The 27,513-nt window shown below is 43.6% G+C and overlaps 1 long non-coding RNA gene across 2 annotated transcripts in view; it reads right to left on the reverse strand.

Annotated features, from left to right (window-relative positions):
• Positions 1-26,074, reverse strand: part of LOC135175645 (uncharacterized) — a 106,566-nt gene extending 80,492 nt beyond the window's left edge. For both annotated transcript variants that reach the window (XR_010302418.1, XR_010302417.1), the window contains exon 1: positions 25,980-26,074. This is a non-coding gene — a long non-coding RNA (uncharacterized LOC135175645). The remainder of the gene's footprint in view (positions 1-25,979) is intronic.
• Between the last annotated feature and the right edge of the window lie 1,439 nt (positions 26,075-27,513).

The following is a 27,513-nucleotide window of genomic DNA, read 5'->3' on the forward strand; positions in this document are numbered from 1 at the left end:
TGCTTCCTAACCCCCCTGGCTGACCCTCCAATCTTCCTTGGGCACAAGGCAATGTTAGGGGTGAGAGAAGGTGGAAGGGCAGTTGAGAGCCCCCCTGGGGACTCAGGTTTCTGGGAGGGGAGTTGTGTTTCTGTATTACTTTTACCTTGTCTATTTCTGTCTATAACTGTATATACTGTAAATATCTGCTTGTATATTGTGCCAGCTGTAAATATAAGCTTCATTCAATTCCCAGAGCCTCTGAGTGTAGTCTGGGTGATTTCTAAAGTGTGTGTGTGGGGGGGCGGGTAACACCCAAACCATCACATACATGAGTTGCAGTTTCATTATAACTTTTCACTGCAATTTCTGCTTCCAAATCTCTTCGGCCCATTTTCAAACTCTGCTTCAATTACTATGGTTGTTTTTGTTTTGTTTGTTTTTTTTTTTCTACCAAACAACATATCTATATAAAGGCTGAAACACCCCAACAAGTGATGAAGTGTTTGCAAACTTCATCTCCATTTTCTTAAAATAAAGCATTGCTATGACAACAAGCCATTACCAACACCACAGCTCCAGCAATGCAGACTGCTGGAAAAAGTATTCATCTATCTCTACGTTACTCTGCTCTATATTCTACCATCAGATTTCCAATTTCCTGCCTTGCTTATTTCTGGATCCTTGCAAATGCAATTCTGCTGGTGTTTTAATTTTCCCTGGTCTAATGGATTATAAGCTTTACTTTACTTCCTCAGAGCTAAGAAACACCTAACACAGTCTTTAGGATGGGAACTTCAGGGGCTTTTCTGAAAAAAAAAAAAAAATCACAGTATCACCAAGGTTGGAAGAGACCTCACAGATCATCAAGTCCAACCCTTTACCACAGAGCTCAAGGCTAGACCATGGCACCAAGTGCCACGTCCAATCCTGCCTTGAACAGCTCCAGGGATGGCGACTCCACCACCTCCCCGGGCAGCCCATTCCAGTGTCCAATGACTCTCTCAGTGAAGAACTTTCTCCTCACCTCCAGCCTAAATTTCCCCTGGCGCAGCCTGAGGCTGTGTCCTCTCATTCTGGTGCTGGCCACCTGAGAGAAGAGAGCAACCTCCCCCTGGCCACAACCACCCCTCAGGTAGTTGTAGACAGCAATAAGGTCACCCCTGAGCCTCCTCTTCTCCAGGCTAACCAATCCCAGCTCCCTCAGCCTCTCCTTGTAGGGCTTCTGCTTGAGGCCTCTCCCCAGCCTCGTCGCCCTTCTCTGGACACACTCAAGCATCTCAATGTCCCTCCTAAACTGGGGGGCCCAGAACTGAACACAGTACTCAAGGTGTGGTCTAACTAGTGCAGAATACAGGGGCAGAATGACCTCCCTGCTCCTGCTGACCACACCATTCCTGATGCAAGCCAGGATGCCACTGGCTCTCTTGGCCACCTGGGCACACTGCTGGCTCATGTTCAGCAGGATATCAGTCAGCACCCCCAGATCCCTTTCTGTTTGGCTGCTCTCCAGCCACTCCGACCCCAGCCTGTATCTCTCCATGGGGTTGTTGTGGCCAAAGTGCAGCACCCTGCACTTGGAGCTATTGAACCCCATCCCATTGGACTCTGCCCATCTGTCCAGGCTGTCAAGGTCCCACTGCAGAGCCCTTCTGCCCTCCAACCCAGCCACATCTGCCCTCAGTTTGGTGAATATCACCATAAACAACTCATTTTAGCTTTTAGCCACGCAAACCTCAGTCCTCAATAACTCCATTCAGGTTTTCCAACAGCCCTAATGACAACTGTAGATTTCTCACACAGATTTTTTTTTTTTTTTTGGTAGGTTCAGCACATTTAACCTGGTTTCAAATGTCTTATAATTTTTATTTTAATATTCAGCACATTTAAGCTGATTTCTCCTGTGTCCTTTCCTACTTTTGCTTCCTGGAGTTTTTATATTTAACTCAAAATTTCCTGACCTATCTCATTATTAGTTTTCTCTTTCAATAGCTCACACTTCAAATAAGCCAAGTCTTATTTATGCTTCAAATATACTTCCTTTGGGTTTTTTATCAGTTAATTAAAAAAAAAAAAAGAGAGAGAGAAGACAAAACCTTCATCTCAGTGTGTTCTTCCCACCTTTCACTACTATCTCCTACAGGGAATTAGAGTACACATAGCATATGTTTAGTTGAGAAAGAAAGAATGCTACTTGTTTTAAAGTAGGAGCCCACAACCAGGTTGAAAGGCCTCATAGAACAAAATTCATTTGAAGGCCCACCAAGATTAGGATGAAATTAATAAAACAGGTAACAGGTTAGCATGAAATTAATAAAAATCAAACAAATCATCTTCTGAAGAAGAGGTGTCTGTGTGGACAACTCCTTGCTCCCTGGAGGTTAGAACGAGCTGGGTGTCAGATGGTAGAATGAGAAGAAATGGCCTGAAATTGTGTCAGGGAATGTTTAGGTTGGATGTTAGGAACAGTTTAGGAAGAGCTACCTCAAGGGAGGTTGTAGCCAGGTGGGCTTGGTCTTTTCTTCCAGGCAACCAGCAATAGAACAAGGGGACACAGTCTCAAGTTGTGCTGGGAGAGGTCTAGGCTGGATGTTAGGAGGAAGTTGTTGCCAGAGAGAGTGATTGGCATTGGAATGGGCTGCCCAGGGAGTTGGTGGAGTTACTGTCCTGGAGGCGTTGAAGAAAAGCCTGGCTGAGGCACTTAGTGCCATGGTCTAATTGACTGGCTAGGGCTGGGTGCTGGGTTGTACGGGATGATCTTGGAGGTCTCTTCCAACCTGGTTGATTCTGTGAGTTCTTTCCTGAAAGAGTGGTCAGGCATTGGAACAGGGTCCTCCTGGAGGTGATGAAGTCACCATCCCTGCAAGTATTCAAGAAACCTGTGGATATGGCTCTATGGGGCATGCTTTAATGGCCATGGTGGTTGTAGGTTGATGATCTTAGAGGTCTTTTCCAACCAAAACAATTCCATAATTCTATGAAGGACAAAGAGAACAAAAAGAACATCTGCAAAAGACCTCAGAGATGGGGAAAGTGATGTCCTGAGAAGAGGGAACGCATGTTGCAAACATCACAGAAGACATTTTTGCTGGGTGAAGAGCTGTCACTAACTCTGCAACTCCCTAAAAAGAGGTTGTAGAGAGGTGGCTGTTGGTCTCTTCACACAGGTCACAACTTAAAGAAGAGGAAATGGTATGAAGTTACCCTAGGGATAGTTTAATTTGGATGTAAGGAAAAACTTCTCTTCTCAAAGGGTTCTCAAAGACAAGCTGCCCAGGGAAGTGACCAAATTGCCATTCCCAGACAAATTTGAAAGCTATCTAGGTATGATGCTCAAGGATATGGTGCAGTAGTGGCCCTGCTAGAGTTAGATAATGGTTGGACCTGATGATCTTGAAGATCTTTTCCAACCACAGTGATTCTGTGAAACTATATAAACAGAAATAAAATGCACATACACAACTATACCAAAGAAAAACATGCTTATTTTGAACTATTTAAATCATAAAGGGCATCATGAACTATCTGCTCTATCTGTTCAGTCTCTACCACCCAGCTTCAGTGCTCAGCCCCCATTCCTGTTCTGGTTTCTTTATAGAACAGAACAGCAAATTAACACCCTGTTTTATTGCACAATATGGATGTGTGCTTATTAAGTGCTAAAGTGAAAACCCACCCACACAGATTTCGTGTAGGACATCAAACAGTCATTAAGGAGAAAGAGAAAGCTCACTTCTTATTAAATTTCTTCAACTATAGTGAGTGGAATTTAATGGATCTACACCATGTTAACAATTCCCCCACATCATCTTGTCCCCCTTTGTAGTAGTTTTAAAAATATAACCAGTTCATAATATTTTATTAGCTTACATAAAACATGGGATTCTTCTGTTCCAAATATCCACTTACCATTATTCTTAAAGAGAATATTTTATTAGTATTTTAAAGTTGGACTCTTACTATTTGGCAAAGAAATCCTAAGTTTAAATTGTTTTATGCCCTGACCAAGACCAGTACATAACTTTTATGAGCAATATGCATTCCTAATTATATTCTCTCCATCCATACTTCACAAGAAGACCATGAAGGACAGTGGTATCCTGGGGTGCATATAGAAAAGTGTGGGTCACCTAGAAGAAGGTTTTTCTCCCCCTTTGCTCTGCTGAGACCACATCTGGTGCATGGAGTGCCCAGTTATGGGCTCCCCAGTTGAGAAGGGACAAGGAACTAGTGGAGAGTGTCCAACAGTGGCTGCGAGGACTATTAAGGGACTGGAACACCTCTCTGATGACAAAAGACTGAGAGAAAGGCTGCAGAAAACTGAAAGGAGATACTAATGATGTTTATAAATATGAGAAAGGAGTGTGTCAAGAATAAAGGGCCAGTTTCCTTTCACTGGTGTGCTGTGATAGCAGGAGGGGCAATAAACACAAACTGGAACACAAGAAGTTCCACCTCAACACAAGGGAAAATCTCTTTACTGTAAGGCTGCTGGAGCCCTGGAGCAGGCTTCCCAGAGAGGTTCTGAGGTTTCCTACTCCAAAGTCTTTCCAAACCTGCCTGACTTTGTCTGTCTCCTGCCCTAGGTGATCCTGCTTTGGCAGGGAGATTGATCTAGATCATCTCCAGAGGTCCCTTCCAACCCCTACCATTCTACGATTCCATGATTTATATTCTTGTACACGACACTAAAGTACCTCAGGTACCCCAGGCCACATAATGTCTGTTAAAACTGCTGATTGGAAGCCTTACTCTTTAGCTAAGATATAGTCATTCTTTCTGCTTTTTTCCTTTGTGGAGATACAGTATGTTAAAGCATCATGATTCTCATTCCAACTTTATTCTACATGTAGTTTTACAGAATCACAGAATCAACCAGGTTGGAAGAGACCTCCAAGATCATCCAGGCCAACCTAACCCCCAGCCCTGTCCAATCAACTAGATCATAGCACTAAGTGCCTCAGCCAGGCTTTTCTTGAACACCTCCAGGGATGGTGCCTCCACCACCTCCCTGGGCAGCCCATTCCAATGGCAAATCACTCTCTGTCAAGAACTTCCTCCTAACATCCAGCCTACACTTCCCCTGGCACAACTTGAGACTGTGTCCCCTTGTTCTATTGCTGGTTGTCTGGGAGAAGAGACCAACCCCCACCTGACTACAACCTCCTTTCAGGTAGTTGTAGACAGCAATGAGGTCACCCCTGAGCCTCCGCTTCTCCAGGCTAAACAATCCCAACTCCCTCAGTCTCTCTGCACAGGGCTGTGTTCCAGGCCTCTCACCAGCTTTGTCACCCTTCTCTGGAGACATTCATTACAGTACCTCAACATCTGTCTTAAATTGAGGAGCCCAGAACTGGAAGTGGCAAAGTACATCAAATAACAACAATACCTTATTGTAGGACAGAAATTCAATACAAACATCACTGAAATGGGCCAATACTGTTCAGGAAAACTAAGTCAGAAAGAAGAGATGATAAACCAAAGAAATTATGAAATGGGGGCTAAATTTAATTTAGACAATAATTTTCCTACTTGGACAGGAACAGAAGGATGACCTCACTGTATGATGGCATCTTACTGTGCTAGATGATAAAATAGTGTGCTGCACTTTTTGGAGAGAAGAAATTCACATGTTGCTGTATCTTCTTCATTTAGGGTCACTTAAAATATAGAAACCAGCATTTCTAAGCTACGATTGGATTTCAGTGAAGCAAGTAGTACCAGACTTCTTACAAACTCATCTTTCTATCCAGCAGTTAACTCCTGTTTTGTTCACAGAAGCAGTTAGGATTGACATGGTTATACAAATATGCATTAGTACAAAATCTTAACTAGAATAAATCAGCTCATGATATTTCTGGCATATCAGAGCTCCAGCATAGAATTAGTATATTGATACAAGTCATTAATAATCCTCAGCCTTCAGTGCAAGCCATAGAATCAAAAAGGTTGGAAGAGACCTCCAAGATCATCCAGTCCAATCTAGCACCCAGCCCTGTCCAGTCAACTAGACCATGGCACTAAGTGCCTCAGCCAGGCTTTGCTTGAACACCTCCAGGGATGGTGACTCCACCACCTCCCTGGGCAGCCCATTCCAATGCCAATCACTCTCTCTGGCAACAACTTCCTCCTAACATCCAGCCTATACTTCCCCCAGCACAACTTGAGACTGTGTCCCCTTGTTCTATTGCTGGTTGTCTGGGAGAAGAGACCAACCCCCACCTGGCTATAGCCTCCCTTCAGGTAGTTGTAGACAGCAATGAAGTCTGCCCTGAGCCTCCTCTTCTGCAGGCTAAACAAGTACATATACAGTAATAAGTGAAGTATATTTGTTCAGCACTGGTGTTCCTAGCACTGTCTGAGCTTCTCATGTGCAGAGCAAATTGTTCAGCTGGTAACAGCATTCTCTGACAGGCAATGTGAGCTCTAGAAAAGTGCTAAGCTAGACTGATGAGCTTTGACTGAGACATTAGCAGCAGTGACTTTGGTAGAACTGCACATACCCTACAGGTTTTTTCATAAACTGGAGAATATGCACAGTATTCTCCAATACACTGCTCTACAAATTACCCTTTCAAAATACTAAGCATTCCCAATAGACTTTTGCCCTGCTGTTTCCACTAGAGAGCCTAATTCTGTGGGTCAGATTTTGAGCCTAATGCACTCCTTGCTCAGACAGCATCCCCAGCCCAGTCTAAAGCAGCATTCAATGGAAAGAAGTCTCCATAACCGTGAATTCATGGAATTATTTTTGGAAGAGATCCTAGAGATCATCTAGTTCCAACCTCTTCAACATGGACAGGGACACCTTCCACTAGATGAGGTTACTCAACGCCTCATCCAACCAGACCTTGAGCACCTCCAGGGAAGGGGCATTGACAACCTCTCTTGGCAACCTCTTCTAGTGTTGCCCCACCCTCACTATAAAGAATTTCTTCTGAACATCCAGACCAAATCTACCCTCTTTCAGCTTTAATCCATTCCCCTTTATCCTGTCATTACAATCCCTGTAAAAAGTTCCTCAGTTTTTTGCCATCTACTTCAGATACTGGATGGATGCTGTAAGGTCTTCCTGGAATCTTTTCTCCAGGCTGAACAACTCCTCCTGTGATATAGGGGAAAATGATCATCTGTGTCAAATACCACATAAAGCATGGGGAATAAACTTCTTCATTTTCACCTGTTGAGGTTGGAAGAGACCTCTGAGCTCATTGAGTCCTGCTGCTTGCCTAGATCTCACAATCCTACCACTAGTATTAGTAGGTCAGTTACTTTCCTGAAACCTAGCTGAATGGACAGCATGAATTCAAGTAGGGTTTGCCATGGATGCATATGCTCCTGCATATGTAAATTGTGCTCTTTTACTGCTGGGTCCTTTATTAAACTACCTGAATATTAGTGGCCCGAAATGGATATGATTAAGGTTTAATGAACTACCGATTAGCACTAATGAACACAACTGAACACACATTTTATTAAATCATTTGTCTCTTTTGAAATGAAAGTAATGTTGGGCCCATTAATAAAAATTATTTGGGTCATTTCTGAGCAACTGTTGCAGTCCTTGGAGAAAAAGAAGAAATCAGCTTACTCTGCCATCTGATTAGCATTACATCAGGTCCAACACGTCGATAGTCAGTGTTCACAGGGTGTATTTCTTAGGCTCAGTAGGATCAGAAGGCAAACAAATTAAAGAACTTTCTGTGAGTGCTTTTTGAAAGGAGAGAGATCATAAAATCATAGAATCATTAACATTGGAAAAGATATTTAAGATCATGGAGGCCAGCTGTTACCCAGCTGTCACCACTGCATGGGTTTGCATCCAGTCTGAAGGCTTGAAGATGGAAATGGTATCTGACAACTCTTACAGAAAGTCTGTGGAAGTGTTAATGAGCAATTATTCCCATTATAGAATCACAGAATGGCTTGAGTTGTAAGGGATCTTAAAGATCATCTAGTTCCAGCCCCTCTGACATGGGCAGTGATGCCTTCTACTAGACCAGATTACTCAAAGCCTCATCCAGCCTGATCTTCAAGACTTCCAAGGATGAGGCATCCACAACTTCTCTGGGCAATGAGTTTCAGTATCACACCACACTCATAGCAAATAACTTCTTCCTGAAGACAAATCTAAATCTACCCTGCTCTAGTTTAAAACCTTTGCCATGTGAGGGTAAGATGTAGTCAATTGTGTTAGAGTACCAAGTGATAAAACATTCATACTCTTGGATCTGTGTCGAAAAGTGATAGGAACATCACCTTACCTTTTGTTTTATAACTCTGTGTTCCGCAGTATTGAAAATGACATGTGTGGTTATTAGGACATCATTCTCCAATTAACAAGCAAGATTGCCACCAAATAGTTGCCCACTTCCCACCTTAACTCAGTTGTCCCCAGGACGATTGATTTCCAATTATTCAATCAGATATGAAGGAGGAAGAAGTGACAAGAATGTAGTCCAGGGCAGAGCCTGCATTACCTTCTAACAGGTAGCACATACAGACACAACACCTCTAAGCACTGAAAAATTTACTTGTTTTCTTTCTCTTGTCATCAACACTTATGTTTGCCACCCTGGCAGCACAGCAACCCTGAAATAAAAATCAGTACATTTCTACACAAGTCCTCTACCTCCAATATGTATTATATTAAGGACCGTGCTAAGGAACCTGAAGGAAGCCAATCACATATTTCAGAGTTCCTGGCATAGTTGAAACAAAACCAAAACCAACCTAAAAAAGAATGAAACCAAACAAAAAAAACCAACCCAAACAACACCCCAAAAAAACCTAAAACACACAAAAAAACCCCAAACCCCAAAAATATACTAAAACCCCAAACAACATTAATAAATTAAAAATCAACTTGGAATCACAGAACTGTCAAAGCTGGAAGAGACCTTTGAGGTCATCAAGTCCAACCACTCATCTGGGGTTTACAATATCAGCACTACTTCTAAGCCACTGCCACTAAATCCTGTCCCTAAGCACCACATTCACACCTTTTTAAAGCACATCTACCACCTCCCTGGGCAGCCTCTTCCAATACTTGATAATCCTTTCTGTGAAGAAATATTTCCAACCTGACCATTCCCTGGCAGAAACTGAGGTTGTAAAGCCTTATTGGACCTTTCTCTAAAGGGGGCTTCTTACAGTTGTGTAATCATTTGTCCCTTTGTTAAAACTAAATCTTACTACTGTCAGAATCATAGAAACCTTTTGTTCCAACCATGAAATTAACATCACCATAGTCATTAAACTATGTCCCAAAATGTCACATCCATGCATTTCTTGAACACCTCCAAGGACAGTGACTCCACTACCTCCATGGGCAGCCTGTTCCAATGTCTGACCATTCTTGCAGGAAAGAAAAACTTTCCTACTATCCATCCTAAACCTCACCTGGCAGAGGACATTTCCTCTCATTCTATCACCTGGTGCCTGGGAGATGAGACAGACCCCCACCTCACACAACCTCTTTTTACGGAGTGAGAGAGCAACAAGGTCTTCTCTCAGCCTCCTCTTCTCCAGACTAAAAAGCCCCAGTTCTCTCAGGTGCTGCTTATAAGACCTGTTCTCCAGACCCTTCTCTGGACATCCTCCAGCAGCCCAAAACTGAACCCAGTATTGAAATGTGGTCTTGATACTGCCTAGTAGAGAGGAAAAAACCAAGAGCATATCATAGAGATTCAGAATGTAATATAAACTCTTTGTACATAAACAACCAGAACAAATATTTTATGTAATAGTGGGAATGATTAATGTAGAAAACCAGCAGCATAAATAGAACAACTAATGAGACCTTTACAAGATGATTTTCATGTAATTAAGTGAATTGGGCTAAATTCTGCTCTAATGCATCCAAACTGAACCAAGAAGAATCCATATGCTTTGCAATAGATGTATTCTGCATCAGCTGGTGGTAGAATTCAACCTACTGTCAATAAAACCAGCTTGGCTAAACAGCTATTTTTCCTCTATTCCTCTCTAACAAATGAATCCATAAAGTCTCAAAAGAGATATCTTTTTAGAAACTTTGAAAGGTTTCACACATGATGTAAGAGGAAAAGACAGAGTACACTGAAGTGGGAGAGTAGGCAGTGGCAATAGGCCTAACCCAAAGTAGAATATTGAGGTGAAGAGAGGCTTGTGTTCATTATTATTCAGGGTCTTCCACAAAACTACTCTTGCTAAAAATCACCAAGAATATATAAGTTAATATATAAGTTAATATGTGGTCTCCTGTGAAATTTAGCTTAAGAAAAGCAAATTAGAGAATTAGTGAAGAATTAAGAAAACCAAGCAACCAGTCAAAGAAACCAAACTAAGAAACAAGAGCATGAAACCTAAGAAAATTAACCAAGATGTTAGATGAATCCATGTGATAGTAGCATTATTTATGGAGACAAGGTCCATAGTATTGTAGCAGGGGGCCACATAAGCCCAAACAGGCTTGCATATGTCTATGCTTGCCTGGACATGTTTTTCTGCCCAAGCCAGAGGTGAGCACATTAAAAGGACAAAGGGGGGCAATAAGCCTGGGGCCACAAAGTCTGGCCTGCCCTGGTTCTACAACGTGGATGCAAACAGGTTGCATAAGCCCAGGCGCTTAGCGTGTGGCCCACCTATGCTCTTCCCATATTTGGGGGTACCAAACTTGTGGACCCTTCCTAATTTGGTGTGTTTTGGCTGACTGCCAAAAGCCCATTGGACAATATTGTGGCCAAAGGACCCTCAATCTCGACCCACAGCTGATAAATAGGGCGATCCAGGTAAACAAGGGGCTCTTGCCACTCCCACCGCTCACCGCTCCCAGCCTGCTGCCTGGGGCCACTCTATCCGCTCTGCCTGACCCTTTGTCCCACGGCACTCTGCACCGACCCAGTGGGTGATGGAACGAGGCGTTCCCGGCCGGCTGCTGCTCCAGCTCGCCCCATCAGCCCCACTGTGCCCGTAGGACCTTCTCAGACAGCACACCCCAATTTTAATTGAACTATTGGCTCCACGAGAATCAACTACGTGGCTTGCGCTGGATATATACATTTTGGGACCACAGATACTGAGACTCCCAATTAGTGAGTATTTGAACTCTCTTGATTCAAGTTGCTAAGGAGTTACATTGACTTTACCAGTGGCACTTTATGCCACAAGACTCTGACCAGAACATTTCCAAAACCTCTACCAAGTTGCTCAATTCGGCTGTAAATAGACATTCTGTAGAACAGTTCCACCAACCGCATACAAAGAATTTGTGTGGGTTGGCTGTACAGAAGGTTGGGAAAATCCTCTGTATATATTTATAAATCATTTCAAAACCTTCAAATCGGCCTCAACTACCTGAAGGGAGACTGTAGCTAGGTGGGGGTTGGTCTCTTCTCCCAGGCAACCAGCAATAGAACAAGGGGCCAAGCCTCAAGTTGTGCTGGGGCAAGTATAGGCTGGATGTTAGGAGGATGTTCTTGCCAGAGAGTGATTGGCATTGGAATGGGCTGCCCAGGGAGGTGGTGCAGTCACCATGCCTGGAGGTGTTCAAGCAAAGCCTGGCTGAGGCACTTAGTGCCATGGTCTAGTTGAGTGGCTAGGGCTGGGTGCTAGGTTGGACTGGATGATCTCTGAGGTCTCTTCCAACCTGGTTGATTCTATGATATCTCACTCCAAACGCAGACTCAAAACCCTCTATAACAAGTATGTACATATTGTAGAGAAGAGTAACAGTGGTTCTAAGAAATTGAAAATACTAGCATGTGTGCCAGTGTGGAATGTGTGATAAGTCAGGTTTTCTAAGGCATGAAACAACCACTAGCTGCTTGAAATTCTTTGTGATAAAGTTTAGGTGTTCCCTGTCCCCCCACACTTTAGAAATCACCCAGACTAGACTCAGCCAGCTCTGGAAACTGAATGAAGCTTATATTTACAGCTGGCACAATATACAGACAGATATTTACAGTATATACAGTTACAGACAGAAATAGACAAGGTAAAAGGTAATACAGAAACACAACTCCCCTCCCAGAAGCCTGAGTCCCTAGGAGGGGCTCTCAACCACTCCTGCACCTTCCCCGTACCCCTCTCAACCTTACCCCAGTCCCAAGGAAGAATAGAGGTTCGGCCAAGAGGTTAAGAAGCAAAGGTGAGTGGAGGGTGGGTTAGAGAGATGTAGCTCAGTCAGAAGCCCAAGGCAGAGAGAGATAATAAAAAGTGGCAAGAGTGTTATCTAATGTTTTCCTTTTTCCTTCCCGAACTCCTCAGCGAGACTTCTGAGGGAAGCAGACATCACCACTGTTTTCCTTTCACAGCCTATGATCTAGTTCTTCTCACCAAAACATTCTAGCTAGCTTTAAACTAGCACAAGTTCTTTCTAGAACATACATATATATATGAAGTCTGATGTTATGCACTACCAGTGTTTTTGATGAGCTTCTGCTTTGACTCAGAGCTAAAATTATTTCCAAGACTGGTCATATATAAGTTAAATCGTAAGTTAATGTAAGTTAATACAAGGCACTGGGGAGACCTTTTAGTGTCCTTCCAGTACCTGAAAGAGGTCTACAAAAAAGCTGGGAAAAGACTTTCTACAAGGGTTTGTAGTGACAGGACAAGGGGGAATAGATTGAAGGTGAAAGAGGGTAGATTTGGATTGGACATTTGGAGGAAACTCTTTACAGTGAGACACTAGAACAGGTTGCCCAGAGAGCTTGTGGATCCCCTCTCTCTGGAAGTGTTCAAGGTCAAGTTGGAGAGGGCCTTGAGCAACCTGATCTAGTGGAAGGCATGGCAGGGGTGGGGTTGGTACTAGATGATCTTTAAGATCCCTTCCAATCCAAACCATTCTATGAATCTAAGTTAATATTGTCCTAAACTAAGAAAATAAATGTCTGTAGTAACACAACCAGATGTTTTAGTAATTCCTGTGCCTGAGAAAATTCTTGAAAGACAAAATAGTCACTTTTTTAGGGCATCTGACACAAAAGGGAGTGGCAGGATTTATATGCCAAAACTCACTGCTTTTATTAGTAAGTGGCTGAGTCATATTTCTTTTTAATAAAAACATGGAACTGGCTTGCTATAAACTTTAGGAGATGCATGTTATTTGACAGGAGCAGCGAGTCTATATTTCTCTGCAATGAAAAATTTCCAATGACTGCTTAGAAAATACTCCCTTGGACTTGTAATAAGTATTAAGCATCAGGAAATCCATCTCTATTTAATTATGAGTAAATTAGAGGTTGTTTTATACATTAAGAATCCACTTCATTTTTAGGAAAGGTGTCTCATGGGTTAGGAAATAGCAAAGATAAAGTTAAAGCCTTAGGAAGAAGGAATTAAAAAAAGATAATTGCATATTCTGAGGGGAAAAAAAATAAATTCTGGATTATCTCAGCATCTTACAAAGAGATAAAACAGTAAAGTTACGTATGTAAAAGCATACATTATTCATGAAATGTAAAATATACATCCCTAACTAGTTATTCTCCATCCCCCCCCCCTCCAAGAATGTAATTAAACCCAATGGCTCTTCTTTCAGGGCATGTAAGAATAATAAACGAGACTGTTAAATAAAGGATTGAATTAAAGCTCCTGGTAAATTTATTTGCCAAGAAGTTTTTTTTTGTTTTAGTTTTTTCCTCATAATGGAAAAAGAGAAAAGAAATATTTTCAGTTGCTTGTGCAACTGTGAATCCAAGAGTTGCTGGTCCTAGAAAATACACAGCTGAATTTAACCCAAATATGGGGTATTTATATAGGGTAAGTCATCTCTCCTACTTAAATTTCCTTACTTCTGGCAGATGATTGATGGCTAGATACTACACCTATCTTTGGTGTGAGTGGCAGCTGCAAAGTCTCAGGGGACTTCTCTCAGCTTGTACCACAGGCAATGGGTCAAAATCTTTACTTCAGACAACAACCATGAGACTTCATTTGCTGCTGCTGTTTACTTTCTAATTAAAGACTCATTTCAAAGCAGAGTGGAAATAATGTGTCTGCTGTGGTTAATATTTAATCACTAGTCTAGCATGCCAACCATGTACCCCTTGTAATAGCCCAGGGTCAGTGCCCTGGATCCCACTGGGATGCCATATGGCTGTGTCCTGAAGACTGGAAGCCACAAATGACCCTTCATGGGCTGAGTGATAGTATAAATCAACGAGGATACTAATTATTTGCTTTGAAGAGCTGACTCATCTGCTGTCAGAGTGAACATTATCTTAACAACCTTGAGTGTTTCACATCATAATATGAGATGTGATGTTCTCAATTAAAAAAATAATGCAAACCAGATACAACTTATAAACATTTCTCCAGTCATGTGCTGATAAATAACTTCAATATGATCTATTTGCATAGAACGCAAGTATGATACTTGTGTTTGTTCTCCAGACCACGGACAAGATCATAAATTCTTGTGTGGATCAACTTACAGTCCAGACCCTCAAATATCTGTGTAAAATATCTTGAGTACTGTGTTCAGTGTTGGGCCCCCCAGTTTAGGAGGGACATTGAGATGCTTGAGCGTGTCCAGAGAAGGGCAATGAGGCTGGGGAGAGGCCTTGAGCACAGCCCTACGAGGAGAGGCTGAGGGAGCTGGGATTGGTTAGCCTGGAGAAGAGGAGGCTCAGGGGTGACCTTATTGCTGTCTACAACTACCTGAGGGGTGGTTGTAGCCAGGGGGAGGTTGCTCTCTTCTCTCAGGTGGCCAGCACCAGAACGAGAGGACACAGCCTCAGGCTGTGCCAGGGGAGATTTAGGCTGGAGGTGAGGAGAAAGTTCTTCACTGAGAGAGTCATTGGACACTGGAATGGGCTGCCCGGGGAGGTGGTGGAGTCGCCGTCCCTGGGGTTGTTCAAGGCAGGATTGGACGTGGCACTTGGTGCCATGGTCTAGCCTTGAGCTCTGTGGTAAAGGGTTGATGATCTGTGAGGTCTCTTCCAAACCTGATGATACTGTGGCTCCATTCCACAGTACTTGGCACCGATCCAGTGGGCTATCAACCAAGGCGCTCCCGGCTGGCCGCCGCTCCAGCTCACCATTTCCAGCCCGATCGTGCCCATGGAGCCTTCTCAGACAGCGCACCCCAATATCCGAACTGAACTATTCAGATCCACGAGGATCAACCACGTGGCTTTTGCTATATATATTTGGGACCACAGAGACTGTGACTCCAATTAGCGGGTAACTGAACAATCTCGATTTGAGCAGCTAAGAATTTCAGTGACTCAACCAGTGGCACTTTGTCACAAGACTATCCAAAACCTTTCCAAACATCTACCAAATTCCTTAATCCTGCTGTAAATAGACATTCTGTAAACTAATTTCACAAACCGCATACAAAGAACTTGTGTGGGTTAGCTGTGTATAAGTTTGGGGGGGGGGGGGAATTCTCTTTGTATATATTATTAAATTATTTTAAAACCTTTCAAAATTCAGCTTCATTCTTTACCCCTAAACTCAGACAAAACCCCTTCACAACAAACATCTCACTCAGATTTCACAGTGACTTGGACCATATTTTGAACTGGAGACACTGGGAAAGGTGTGCATTCAACCCTCAGTGACAATGCAAGTCTATCGTAAGGAATCTCCTGAACTACTCTCAAGCCCAGTGTGGTGGGTTGAAATTACTCCCAAATAAGTCTACCAGGCCAACTCAGTTGGCTTAGAAGCAAAGGAAGCTCTGTATTTACAGCAAGCTAGAATTTGCAAGCATGTAATACAATGCATATACACAAAAATATATTTGCAAGTATCACAGTATCACCAAGGTTGGAAGTGACCTCATAGATCATCAAGTCCAACCCTTTACCACAGAGCTCAAGGCTAGACCATGGCACCAAGTGCCACGTCCAATCCTGCCTTGAACAGCCCCAGGGACGGCGACTCCACCACCTCCCCGGGCAGCCCATTCCAGTGTCCAATGACTCTCTCAGTGAAGAACTTTCTCCTCACCTCAAGCCTAAATTTCCCCTGGAGTAGCTTGAGGCTGTGTCCTCTCGTTCTGGTGCTGGCCACCTGAGAGAAGACAGCAACCTCCCCTGTATTTAGAGTTGTTTGCAATTTATAAACAACGCAAGGATCCTCACAGGGATCCCCCTGAATTGTTCCTCAAACCCATTGGATGAAATTTGCTGCTTACTGGTTCAGCAAAGCCAGCCCATAAGCTGTGCTCTAGAGAGCAAAGCATTCCCCTTTGCTCTGCTCTTCTAGCTGCTCAGGCTGTTTTCCCAGGATGCTAGAAATCCTGATAAAAGAAAATCTCATTAACTCTTCTGATTCATTACTGATGTCTCAGGAAAGTAATTTTGCTCTACAAACCGAGGCTGCACTCTGTAGCATCCCACCTCTTGTGGCAGACAGGATACCATCATACATATGCAGGATGTTTGTGGGAGAGAAGGTTGTAAATAAAGCTGGTTGAAGGAAGGACTTGTTGTGAACAACTGCTCATCTCCCATGTTTAGTTTCAAGTCAAAGCTTAATTATTTAGCAAAACTGAAGCTAGAAAGTTGCTGCTCCTGAATTCAATTGGACACAGCCTCAGGCTGCGCCAGGGGAAATTTAGGCTGGAGGTGAGGAGAAAGTTCTTCACTGAGAGAGTCATTGGACACTGGAATGGGCTGCCCGGGGAGGTGGTGGAGTCGCCGTCCCTGGGGCAGTTCAAAGGCAAGATTGGATGTGGCACTTGGTGCCATGGTCTAGCCTTGAGCTCTGTGGTAAAGGGTTGGACTTGATGATCTGTGAGGTCTCTTCCAACCTTGGTGATACTGTGACACAAGTTTTAAAGACCATAGACAATATCCAGAGTCTAAGAGCTTCTCACATGTAGATCTTTACAGAAACTGCACTTTCATATTCCCCTTGTTAGCAGGTGGGTAGTAGTTTCTCTGCTGCATGGGGATTAGTCGACTCAACTGTGCATATCACACTTTCCAACAGAGTCTGATAGTGATTCCACTGGTTCACTTTCAGGCTTGAAGCCTCCACTTCTCTGGAGAACCTGCTCCAGTGTCTCACCACTCTCATGGGGAAAAATTTCTTCCTCACCTCTCCCGTTTGAGGCCACCAACTCTCACCTTGTCACTACCTGCCTTAGTAAAAAGTCTCTCTCCAGCAGCCCACTTCAAATACTGCAAGGCTTCTCTAAGGTCACCCCAGAGTCCATGTAAAGGCTCATTCCCATTATTAAAGCATAAGGGAAGAGAGGAAAAAACACAGAAGAGAAAGACTGCAGCATAGCCAGTGCTCTGGGTCTCATCTCCTCGGTTTACCAAGCTGAACGGGTGAAAAGTGAATCAGCAGGTCATGTTAAGGAGGGGCTACAGAGAGACGTTACCATCTCAAAGAACATTGCAAACACGGAGTGACTCCTACAGCAAGATACCCCCGTGAAGAAAGAAGGATGCCTTATTTAACCAACGAGGGGGAAAACGAAGGGCAGGAACCTGACAGTGACAGTACTTCCACCAGCATCTCCTGGCAAGTTGCAGAGGTACCCTGGGAGACCTGACCTTGCCCTCACTCCTGACTTCTTGCCTTGGTCTCACTTTTACTCCTGACTGTGCTGAGCTCGATGCACGGCATTCTTGCAGGCTCTGAGCCCATGCCTCACTGCTGCGGGCCAGAGGGACTGTTCCTTACCCTCCACTTGCTCCAATGGCAGAACCAGCAGACACTCGCAGGGGTCATCCAGCAGCCGTCGCCTCCGCTCGGCTCCCGGGGAAACGCAGCCCATGGCCCCGGGCAGCCCACTGCGGGCCTCTGGTCCCCTCTAGTGGCTGCAGTGCCTGCAGTGCTCCGAGCGGCGGCTGCTGCCTCCCTGCTAACTCCTGCCTCTGCCTTTAGAACCGCGGAACGGGTTACAGCGTGAGCGACCCCTAAGACGATGCGAACCCCATCGTCGACCTAAGGCCATTAAACAATGTCCCAAGGGCCGCTGCTTGAACGCCTCCAGGGACAGTGACCGCACGACCGCCCAGGCCATCCTGTTCCAATGCCTGACTACTCTCAGCAAACAATTCTTTCCTAACATCCAACCTGTTCTTCCCCTGGCACAATTCCAGGCACTTTCCTCTGGCTCAATCACCTGATACTAGGGAGAAGAGACTGACCCTGACCTCAGCCCGAGCTCTTTCTAGGGACTTGTAGAGAGCATTGAAGCAGCTAGAGGCTCACACCTTTAACTCCTACACAATGCATTTCCATGGATGAGCCATCCAAGAAGGATTATTCTGTTATTAGCTGGCTTATACTGTGCCAGTGTAGCCAGTATATATAGGCTATATACAGTAAAGGCTCTCTGCTCCCACTATCCACTGGAAGAAGATGCACCTTCACAGGTTTGGGATGACATTTCACCTGAGCAAGATACTTTCTGAAAATTCACACTCAATGATTAAAAAGAAAGCAATTAATATAATTATCAAGAAATGAGGAAAAACCTCTCCAAGACCTAGTTTCCATGAGTACTCCAGTCATTTCACGTTGCTAATCTGAATTCTTTCAGGAGAGATTGGGAAGGATTCTGCATGGGATAGGCCACTTTTTCTACTGAAAAAAAAGAAATCTCCTTCCCTCACTTTTCTTTCAGCTACTAGAGACTTCAGTTCTGCAGCTGGATCCAGGCCAAACCATCAGCCTCTGTGAAAAGCAGCACCAATTTCATTGAGACTCCACACTGGAGCACCGTGAACTAATCTTGAGACTTTCATTATTGCAAGTCATGAAGCAAATGGATTTTTTTACTCCACCTGCCTTTGGGAGTTGGGAAACTGTATGAGAACCTCAGACAACTTCTACTTGTGACCTGACAAACAGGCAGAGAAAAGCTTGAAAACGAAACTCCTAAAAGCCTAAAGAAATAAGAAGCAGGGACATTGCAAATAAAAGAATCAAACAGATACTGGCATTTAAATTATTCTTGTTGTTAGCTTAGAAAGCTGTAGCTGACAGTCAAAATCAGTAACACTGTGTGTAAGGTCAGTTTTGTTGTCGCTATTATCATAGAATAATAAGTTAGTTAAAAGAGATGTTAAAGATTGTCTAGTTCTAACTTCCTGCCACAGGCAGGGACATTTCCTACTAGATCAGGTTGTCCAAAGCCTCATCCAGCCTGGTCTTAAACACTTTCAGGGAGAAGGCATGCACAGAAGTTAAGGTGAACGCTCTTGTAGTCTGAGCCAGCGAAATCACAGGCAGAGAAAAGGCAGCACAAGTATTTCAGTTAGATACACAGGCATTCTCAAACATCTCCCAGGTAGACTTGTTTTTAACTAGGGTGTAAATAGAAGAACACAAAATGCTTGCATTCTCATTTTATGCTTCTCATACTTCACCACCAATACTCTATCTAGACAGAGAGAGCCATAAAACTTCTGAGTTTGGAGGAGTCCTTTGAGATCATCAAGCTCAACCACTCACCTAGAGCTCACAATCTCACCACTACTGCTAAGAAATTCAAACACTAGAGAGGTAAGCCTCTGGGAGCATACACAGCTCTCATTTAACCCTCAGTAAACAGATTAGTTCTGGAGAAAAAAAAAAAAAAAGTGGGCAATCTACAGCATCCCAGGCACTTCTGTCTCCAACAAAGCTGAAGATTACATGTCTGAGCAGAGAAATAAGCACAGCAGCTTCCAAGTGGCCTTGTAGTTCTCCCGTGCTCTTTGCATTTGGTGGGCCTTTCTTTTCCATTTGACACATTTTTCACCTCTTGCTGCAGCGATTTCAGAAGTTATGTAACAGTGTCAGATGCTCACATGAACCACAGCCCTTTCCCTGGGTTTATATTCTGGAAATCCTTCCCTTTTCATGGGAAACAGCAGAACAGAAATAACTGCACAACAGCAGTGGAAGTATGGCTCCTTATGTGAAGGGAAGCTAATCTTTTAACTAGCAGACTGTGCTTAGTTTAATCTTAGGTTGCCATGTGAGACACTGCTCTGCTGATCCCCACAGATCATGTTAGGTACTGATTTTACCTTTCTGAACTTCAGAAACTGAGAAAAACCAACTCATTTGTCTTTTGTATTTTAATGGCATCTCATTTCACTAACACCCTGTTCAGTGTTCACAGTGCCAGGCAACAGTTGGGATTGGAAGGGATCTCTGCAGATCATTGAGTCCACCCCCCTGCCAAAGGAGGATCACAACTCACAGCTTTTCAAAAGCCTAGAAGAAACAGTTTGAAGAGTATGAAAGAAATGATTGTTTCTTTTCTTTTTCCCTCCTTTTTTTTTTTCACAAATAGAGGAAGGTGCCATTAAGAAGGCTTATACCAACTCTTTCTATCTTGTGTGAAGAGTTAATAACAAGTCTGGATATTAGCTATCAAACTCATAACTACCACAGCTTGGATTGGAAGGCACCTCAAAGATTGTCTGGTTCTAACCCCCTGTCATGGGCAGGGACACCTCCTACTAGATCAGGTGTCTCAAGACCCTGTCTAACCTGTCTTTGAGCACTTCCAGGCTTGGACTCTCCACAACTTCAGTGAGCAATCTGTTCCAGTGTCTCACCACTCTCATGGGGGAGAATTTCATCCTCATGTCATCTATCTTCTTCCAGTTTGAAACCACTGGCCCTCATCTTGTCACTACCTCTCCTTGTGAAACATCCCTTTCCAGCTCTCCTGTAGCCCACTTCAAATACTGGAAGAATTGCTCTAAGATCCTTCTGAAGTCCATATAATAGTCCATATAAAAGCTCATTCCCATTATTAAAGCATAAGAGAAGAGATGAAAAAACACAGAAAAGAAACACTGCAGCATAGTCATTGCTCTGAGTCTCATCTCCTAGGTTTACCAAGTGTTTGGCCAAGCTGTATTGGTCAAATGTGAATCAGCATGTCACGTTACTGAGGGGCTACAGAGAGAAATTGTTACCTCAAAGAACACTGCAAACATTGAGTGAATTCTCCAGAGAGACATCCCTGTGAAGAAAGAAGGATGACTCCTTATTTAATCAATGAGGGGGGAAAATGAAGGACAAAAAGGTTAGGTGACTCATGAAGGTCACACAGATGATGTTGATTCTGCTCACAATAAAGCTTCTGTTGATGTTAAAAGGAGTGAGATTAGACCAAATTCAGGGACTGAGTTCTCATCAAATCCAGGCTGGGGTTTAGCAGCACTGACCCTCCACCACGAAGGTAGACTTTCATGCCAAACAAGAATTACTTTTGGAAGATAACTTGTCTGCTTTTCTATCCAGATACAAATATCTCTCTGCAAGTTATCCAGCTGATCTCATCCTGCATCCTCCACAGACACATACTAACTGTGTTAGGCAGTAAAATACTTTTGCCAGACCAACATGAGATTGCATAAAACTACATAATTTATTACTGCTGCTATTTTCCCAAACACTAATGATTCAGAGGAAGCAAAGCTAATTCTCCAACACTGGTAAATAATGCTCTGTGAGGTAGGAAGAAGGGTCAGAGGACCAACCAGAAAAACAGAAAACTACCTGGCAATGGTAGCCTGTCATTCAGATCTTGTCATCGTGCTAGTTTGAAGCTAGCTGGAATGTTTTGGTGAGAAGAACTAGATTGCAGGCTGTGAAAGGGAAACAATGGTGATGTCTACTTCACTCATAGGCCTGCTGAGATGTATGAGAACAAGAAATAAAACCATAGACAATCTGCTGCTGGCAAGCTCTGTGCTGGATCTCACTCTCTGACCTCACCCTCCATTTTCTTTTCTAATCCACTTTGCTTCCTAACCCCCTGGCCAAACCTCCATTCTTCCTTGGGACTGGGGTAAGGTTGAGAGGGGTAGGGGGAAGGTGCAGGGGTGGTTGAGAGCCCCTCCTGGAGACTCAGGTTTCTGGAATGGGATATGTGTTTCTGTATTACCTTTTTACCTTGTCTATTTCTGTCTATAACTGTATATACTGTAAATATCTGCTAGTATATTGTGCCAGCTGTAAATATAAGCTTCATTCAAATTTCCAGAGCTGGCTGAGTCTAGTCTGGGTGATTTCCAAAGTGTGTGTGTGTGGGGGGGGGGGGGGGGGGGGGCAGGCACCACCCAAACCATCACAGTTGTAAAAGCCATATCTGCATTTTGTGCAGGGTGAACACTGCCTGCTCTCCCCCAAGGCAGAAGTGAGGGAAAAGTAACACAGCCACTCCCTCTCTGCTAAAATCTAGGTTGAGATAAAGAGCTAAACTGAAAAGTGAAATAATGCAATGAGCAATTACCATAGCCCATTTGCAGAAAAGCACAGCAAAATGCAGAAGCAGCAACAAAAATGCATCAACCTACCCCACCCACCCTGACCAACAGCTGCCCTAGCAGAAATGCCAAACACTCCAAAGCTGGAACCCAAAAGCAGCAACCAGAAGAGGAAACCTCTCCTCTTACACTCTGAACTTCAAGCACTGTAATATTTTGCTCCAGCCACCACTTTCACTTTGAAGATGCCACGGCAGCAGCTTGGCATTAAATAGCAGCAGATGATTAAACTCAACCCAAGGCACATTTCAAGGTAATGTTTTTTTTGTCAAAGAAAAAGAAAAGGTGGTGTTTCCTTAAATAAAGTCAAGCACAGCTCATTTGAGACTGAAGGAAGTTCTCCAAATGACCTTTGTGTTTGTTTTTTTTTTACTCTGCTTTGCTAAGATATTTCTCCTTGGAACCAAATTCTTGGCTCATGCTTTGACTTTACAGTTTGCCCAGTGAATTGCAAACCCAAAGATCTTAATTTTATCATGATTTTACAGATGAAGGGCTGGTGTCCAGAGATCACAGAATTGTCTATACTGAGAAAATCCTTTAAGATCATCCAATTAAATCATTACTCTAACACTGACAAGTCACTGACTAAACCACATCCCTAAGCACTACACCTACATGACTCTAAATTTAATCTCCAAGGATGGGAACTACATCACCTCCTTGGGAAGCCTGTTCCAATGCCTGATAACCCTTTCAGTGAGAAAATTCTTCCTAATTTCCAATCTAAATGTCCCTTGGTGCAACTTGAGGCCATTTCCTCTTGTCCTATCACTTGAAACAGTCCAACCTTCACCTTTAAGACAAATGCCACTGCAAAAAACAAGCCAAAGCAAGCTGTGTCATGCACACATTGCATGGTAAAGCACATGCCTCAACTGTACAAAGCCATGTATCCACCCTGAGAATGTTCACTCCCTGAGCAAGAAGCATTCCCAAAGGTGCTCACCTGTTCAGATGAACATGATAAATTTGGAACAAGCATTTCTCTGCTAGCTTTCTCTGTCTTACAGCTATTGCTGCTATTTCTGCATCCTCTTCCACTACAGTCAGGTTGTTTCTGTTTCAATTTAAACAAGAAAAGCTGTTAGAGATTTATTTGCACTGAGACATGTCAGGGTTAACATTCCACTGCTGCTCCTTGCCCCATTGCAAGCTGGTTAAGTCACTTGAGATTTCCTTCTGTGCCACACTTGTTTCAATGAAGACAGTTATGAATCATAACAGGAGGAACAAAAGAATCTTCAGAAACAATCTGGGAGCTGGCTGCACATGTAGTGACACTGCTAGAAAAGACAGCAACACAAAACAAATACACTTCAAATTCTCCAACTCTATAGATGCCACTGAAGAGTACTACAAAGCTTTATGTGAACTACTGCTCCTCTTCCAGTCCTGTTTCAACAAACATTTCGTTTGCAGAGCTATAGCTTTGGATAATAAGTTATATTGCTGGCTGATCTTAGACTCATAGAATGATCTGGGCCAGAAGGGACCTCTAGAGGTCATCTAGTCTGGCCCCCTTGCAGTCAGCAGGGAGATCCCCACTAGACCAGTCACCCAGGGCCCTGTCAAACCTCACCTTGAATGTCTCTAACATCCAATCTAAATCTACTCTTCTCAAGCTTGAAACCATTGCCCCTCATCCTGTCACTGCAGGCCTTTGTCAGCAGCTTCCCTCCTCCATTCCGGTACTGCAAGGCTGCTATTAGGTTCCCCCAGAGCTTCCTCCTCTTCAGACTGAGCACCCCCTCAGCCTGTCCTCATAGCTGAATTGTTCCAACCCTCTGATGATTTTCATGGGCCTCCTCTGGACCCACACCATCGGGTCCATGTCCTCCCTATAAAGAAGGCTCTAGAACTGGATACAATATTCCAGGTGAGATCTCACCAGAGCAAAGTGGCAGAATTACCTCTCTGCATCTGCTGGCCACATTTCTTTTGATGCAGCCCAGGATATGATTTGCCTTCCAGGCTGCATGTGCACACTGTCTGCTCATGTCCAGCTTCACATCCACCAGCACTCTTGAGTCCCTTTCCATGGGGCTTGTGATGGTTTGGGTATTCCCCACCCCCACACACTTTGGAAATCACCCAGACTAGACTCAGCCAGCTCTGGAAATATGAATGAAGCTTATAGTTACAGCTTAGCAGAATATACAAGCAGATATTTACAGTATATACAGTTATATACAGAAATATAAATGGTAAAAGGTAACACAGAAACACAACTCCCCTCCCAGAAACCTGAGTCCCCAGGAGGGGCTCCCAACTGCCCTTCCACCTTCTCCCACCCCTCTCAACCTGACCCCAGTCCCAAGGAAGAATGGAGGTTTGGCCAGGGGGTTAGGAAGCAAAGTGGATTAATCAGAGAGGTGGCAGAGAGGCTAGAGAGAAATGCAGCTCAGGCAACACCGCCTGAAGAAATGCCTTATCTATGCTTGGATTCTTGTTCTTATACCTCTCAGCAAGCCTATGAGTGAAGTTGACATCAACACTGTTATCTAATCCTTCTCACCAAAACATTCTAGCTGGCTTCAAACTAGCTCTGGCTGCTCTCTAACACCTCATCCCCCAGCCTGTACTGATAGTGAGGATTGTTCTGTCTCAGGTGCAAGACCCTGCACTTGCTGAAGTTTATTAAGTTCACCTGGGCCCTTCTCTCCAGCCTGCCCAGGCCCTTCTGGATGACCTCCCACCCCTTTGGTGTGTTAACACTGCCACACAGTTTGGTGCCACTGCAAACTTGCTGATGGTGCCTTTGATCCCACTGTCTATGTCACATTCCTAAATCTTCTTTAGAAACAGAGCCAAATCACAGCATTTGGAGACAACATTAAGCATCACCTGAAAAAATGTCTGAGCTTGAATGGGAAAGATTTGAGATCAATGTGTTATCAAGCTCCTTTATTCTTGCCTGTATTGTAATTGTAGAAGCATACAATTGTTTTTCTTGGAAAAGACCTCTAAGATCATCAGGTCCAACTGTCAGTCTAAGACCACCATGGCCATTAAGGCATGTCCTGAAGTGCCATGCCCACAGGTTTCTTGAGCAACTCCAGGGATAGTGACTCTCTCACTTTCCTGGGCAGCCTACTCCAATGCCTGACCATTATTACAGGAAAGAATGCTTTCCCTAATATTCAATATAAACCTCCCCTGGCACAATTTCAGGCCATTTCCTCTTGTTTTATTACCTGATAGCTGGGAGAATAAATAAAAGTATCTGCTACAAATAGAGCCTTAACACTCACCAGAAATATACTGACCTATTATTCATCACAGACTTTTACTCCTCACTGAACCTGTTCATGCCACTCAGTGCAAGAGGGCAATAGAAACAGCATACTGCAAAGTACAGATAACACAAATGAACTTTGTGTGATGGAGAAAAGGCAAATCGAGGAGGAAACAGAGCAATCTCACTCCACAACCCAGTTGCCATATATATAAGGAAAGGTTGAAAGAGATGTGCTTGTTCAGCCTTGAGAAGAGAATGCTTAGGGGAGACCTTATTACCATAGACCAGTACATTAAGGGTGATGTCACTCTTTAAGGTTTCAGGGCACAAAGCCCACAGGACAGAATTTATATTACTTCCTTCTCCCAACTCAAGGAAAAAAAAAGGCATAGGAAGTAAGGGGTAAAGGAAAGGACTTGCACAGAATTGGACGTTAAGGAAGCAATTTTAACAAATAATAAAAGGTAGTAAGGGGAAAGAGCTCCACAGAGAGATTGAAGGAAGGGATATATACAAAATCTACTCACATAAGGAAGCAGATTCCCCCGTGACATCTGAATACAGGCCCAGAGCACGCTGAAGCAGGTCCATCTGTGCCACAGCAGCTCCCAGCAGCAGCTCCCACCAGGCAGGAAGGCAAAGAAGAAGAAAGTCCACCTGCCTTGTCTACCCCTTAAATAGAGGCTAGGCAGAAAAGGGGCGGGGGATAGCATGACTCAGCGACCCCACCTGGCTTGTGATCCACTTTCCCACCTGTTACCAATTAAACCACAACAGGTGGCTCCACTTTTACAGAGTCACAAGGAAAAGACAAGGGCTGATGTGGATGAGTTATTTCTGGGAAGATTCTGGTTTGACTCCATTAAAAAAAGTGTTTCCCTGTAGGAACACTCCCAAGGGAAGCAGTGGATTCCCCTACACTGGACAGTTTGAAGACTCAGCTTGGCAGAGTGCTGGGCCACCTAATTTCAATTCTACTATTATCTGGGGCACCTGGAATGCCTTTCCAACTGTGGCCGTTTGAGCTGATCCTCTAGCTCAGACATAGGGGAGAGATGAACATTCCAGGGATAGGCCACATAAGTGGCAACAATAGATAAATTAATATAATTTCATTGGAGCATCAAGAACTTAATGTCTAGAAGCACAGCTTGTTCTACCCCTTCTCCCACTGGCTTCTGCTGCTGCAGCTTCGCCTATCTTCCCCAGCTGCTGCTTTGGCTACTGCTGCTTCTGCTGCTTCACCGCCGCTTGACCCCCTCCCCATCTCCCTTAAGGTTATTGTATTGGTTTTTTTTCTTCCTTCCTTCTCTAGTTATTATTTCTCTTTACATTGTTATACTTATATTATAAGAAAATACAATTTCATCTTTCCCTGACTTTCAAAAAGTAGGGGGATTTGTGTTGTGAATTTTCTTCCCGGGGGAGGGATCAGCCCAAACCCAGGACACCAACCCAGCATTCTGCAAATATCTTGCATATATATTGTCTATATAACATGCTTTATGTAGACAGAGGGTAGCTTTACATTAGATGAAGCCTCCTGCAAATACAGGACAATTCAGTTTTTCAGCCTGCAAAGCACTATTTATAGCCCTGTAAGAGTTGTGGGGACTTGATTACAGACACAAAGAATATCTTCTATTGAAGGTAGGTTGGCACACATGACAGATACTGCAAAGGGCTGGAGCTAAAGCTGAACAGGTAACTTCTAGGTCAGAAATTTCTGGTGCTTGATTTTGCAGCCCAAATCCCATTCTTCAGATGCAAGAGATTTGTGTAGGGTAATTAATGATGTACGAATTACAATCATTATTGGTCTCATATTGTGTTAGAAGAGTTTTTCAGAACTCAGCCTCTGAAGATGAAGTGCAGTTTTTTTGTTTTATAGTTTCTTTCATGCAAACTGTGTCCCCAAAATGTCAGAGTTAACTGAACTGTTACAGAGTCAACTGAGCTGAAGAGATCATAACAAAGAGAAATAAGGAGACATAAGCAATGGAGAGAAAAAAAACCCCAATGCCTAACTATTTTCAGTTGAAATAGAATGGAGATTAAAAG

Source organism: Pogoniulus pusillus, chromosome 5 (genome assembly GCF_015220805.1).
Source record: "Pogoniulus pusillus isolate bPogPus1 chromosome 5, bPogPus1.pri, whole genome shotgun sequence".
Lineage (NCBI taxonomy): Eukaryota > Metazoa > Chordata > Aves > Piciformes > Lybiidae > Pogoniulus > Pogoniulus pusillus.